Source organism: Pituophis catenifer, unplaced genomic scaffold (genome assembly GCF_029215685.1).
Source record: "Pituophis catenifer annectens isolate HBS135680 unplaced genomic scaffold, rPitCat1.0.hap2 SCAF_2, whole genome shotgun sequence".
NCBI classification, from domain to species: domain Eukaryota; kingdom Metazoa; phylum Chordata; class Lepidosauria; order Squamata; family Colubridae; genus Pituophis; species Pituophis catenifer.
The window spans coordinates 170805990-170809274 of NW_027256882.1; positions in this window are offsets into that span (position 1 = coordinate 170805990).

Genomic DNA, 3285 nt, shown 5'->3' on the forward strand with positions numbered 1-3285 from the left:
AAGGTTTGGACACCTCAATTATTGGAACACTGCTATCATGTCTCCCCTAGTCCTTTTCACTAGACTAGACATACCCAATTCCTGCAACCGTTCTTCATATGTTTTAGCCTCCAGCCCTCTAATCATCCTTGTTGTTCTTCTTTGTACTCTTTCCAGAGTTTCAACATCTTTTTTATTTTTTGGTGACCAGAACTGGATGCAGCATTCCAAGTGTGGAATGCAGATCTTTCCTGTGCTCTTATCCAATGGCTGACATTCTGAAATTGTAGCAGACATTACTGAAATGTTTCTGAAGCCACATACTTTTGCTATTTTGTTTTGTTTTTTAACTTTTTCAGTTATTTTCAGCCTTTCATTTTTCGCCATTCCCTACACTCCTCCTACGATTCCTAGAGAGTGAAATGGGGAAGGGGTTCCCAGGTGTCTATGAAGATTCTCAGTCATCCAGGTCATAATTGTCCCAAAGCACTTTTTCAAGAGGCAACTGGACTTCCTTGTTTTTCTTTGAGGACGTTTTGTTTCTCATCCAAGAAGCTTCTTCACCTCTGAAGAAGCTTCTTGGGTGAGAAGTGAAACAAAGAAAAACAAGAAAGTCCAGTAGCCTCTTGAAAAAGCACCTTTGGGACAGTTCCCAATTTTCTTTTCTCAAGCCATGAAGCAAAACTCATCCACAAAAGGTCTGCTAGGAAAGTCCAAAAACCCCTCCTTCCGTTGGTCTGGAAACCCATGTTAAGAACCAGGTGAGAATTAAGAAGGGAGAGTAGCTCAAGGGGATAAAAGAACTAACCTGAGGGGCAGGAAGAAAGTGAATAGCCAACTGAGTAAGATATAAGCATCTTGCCAATTATTAGGAGAAACAGAACAATCAACGGGGAGGAGCATTTTCATTCCCTGTTGTTACTAGGCAACCTTTAAAATATATTTTCTTGAAAAGTGTGATCAATGATTGCAGAAACATCTTGCTGTTCTACATATGGAGCATTCTTTTCAGAGTTACAATGGTTTTCAAGCAGTTTTTTCTTTAAAGGTAGATAAAAACCTATCATAGACTAGTTACTTTTTAATTATTTTACTTTTCAAATGATTGAAGGATTTTTTTTCCAAAATGTTTTTCCAAAATGTATTCGTATTTATATGCAATTATGGCATACCACATTGGATCCTTGATAGCAAAATGGTATGAAAAATATAAATAAAGGCAAATATGGGTCTGAACCTGAAAATATCAATTTCAAGGTATTATGTCTATTGTATAGCAGATGTTGGATGTTCTTTCAGGGGCATCTTTTGGGGAGGTCAACAAAGCCCTGAAGCCCTTGTCCCTTTTTCATGTTTATTGCATGCATGTTAAAACAGGAGAGAGTTTTGATCATATAGTTGTGGTTCCTATCTTGAGTTTTTTGTAACCACCTCACCCCCTCTCATAGATATTCTTGTGCTCCCTTTTCTTCATGACTTAGACACCTAGTATATAAAAATGATGTCCAGTGAAAATAAGGTGTTTATTTCATTAATTATATGGAGTATTATTTAAAGAGTCAAATAAAATAATAGAGTAGAGTAGAGTAGAGTAGAGTAGAGTAAAGTAAAGTAGAGTAGAATAGAATAGAATAGAATAGAATAGAATAGAATAGAATAGAATAGAATAGAATAGAATAGAATAGAATAGAATAGAATAGAATAGAATAGAATAGAATAGAATTCTTTATTGGCCAAGTGTGATTGGACACACAAGGAATTTGTCTTGGTGCATACGCTCTCAGAGTACATAAAAGAAAAGATAAATTTGTCAAGAATCATAAGGCACAACACTTAATGATAGTTATAGGGAAACAGTCAATATAAATCTTAAGGATACCAGCAACAAGGTTACTGTCATACAGTCATAAGTGGAAGGAAATGGACATCACTAGCCTGATATTCATGTAGGTCTAACATTTTCTGGCCCCATCAGACTGTGGAGCTGTTGTGGGGCACCCTAGTGATAGATTAAAAAGTTATCAATCAAATATAGCAGTTTTTTCTAAGAGTCCAGGTTTAGCAGCGTACTGAACATATGCATGGCTGTGGTACTAAATAAGCACTGCTCAATGGATTTGTCGTGCAGAAAAATACGGTATTAAGGAAGATGCTTTCAAAAGAACTGCACACATCAATGATAAGAGATTCCATTCATTTATTCTGGGACATCTCATTTCTACCTCATATGCTAACTTCTTAAGTCTCAAGAATTACTTCTTAAGTCTCAAGCCTCTAGATCAGCATTTGCCAACTTTTTCAGGCTTTGGTTATAAAGCAGCAGCATCCAGACACTCCCATCATGTGAGTCTACTACAATCTTCTATGAGATCACTGAGCTGTCATAAGACTTCTGCTATTTCAACCTTGATTAATAAATTTAATTGGGAGGGGTTGTCCTTGGGGGAGGATGAAACAAGGGGGAAAAGGCAACTTTAATGCCAGTAGAGTTTAGGGCAGTTTAAGGCAACATCAAATGAACATGCGAGACTCCATTTCTCTACCTCTGAGTCTGCCTAACATCTTCAATCATGCTGGGAGAAGCAGCTGGTCTCTTCCATTTTGGGATGGGGAGGGAAGCAAAGTCTGGAGGCAATTTTTTTTTATTTTTTTTTGTAATGGGGTCAGTCCTCTGGAACAGCCTCCCACAGGAGGTTCAGTTGGCTCCAATACTACCCATTTAAAAAGCTGAAGATGCAGGTTTTCTGAAGGACGTTTGGGTTTGTCATCAAACCTGGCATCATTATTTGGAATCTATATATAGTGCATCTTTTATGATTTGTGATTCATCTATTATCTTTTTTTGTGTGTGTGCTTGGCCTTTGCTTAGTCCAACATGGGCAAAGAGGTGATTCTTCAAATATCAGATAGCCAAGCCTTTTAGAGTTAGGGTTACATATGTCAAACAACAACTTTAAAAGACCCCATCCCCCTCAATCATTATCTAAGCTACTAGTTTCCATAGCTGAGACAACATGAAAGTCTTTTTTTCCCCTCTAATTAGAATATTAAGGGGGGGGGGAAATAAAACAGGACAGTTTTCAATACTGCTCATTTAGAAATCAACTGATGCATGTAAGGAGGTGAAAGTATTGATTTCTGGCCAAGAACATTTTGAACAGGGAAAAAAAAAATCATTAGCAAATTTCCCAAGAACAGGGTTTTTTTAAATACTGTAATGTTCAATCAATGAGGTTGGAGGAGGTGACCACATTAAAAAAAAAAAAGAGGGAGAGAGAAAGAAAGTAAGTTGAGGCCAGAGGGCAC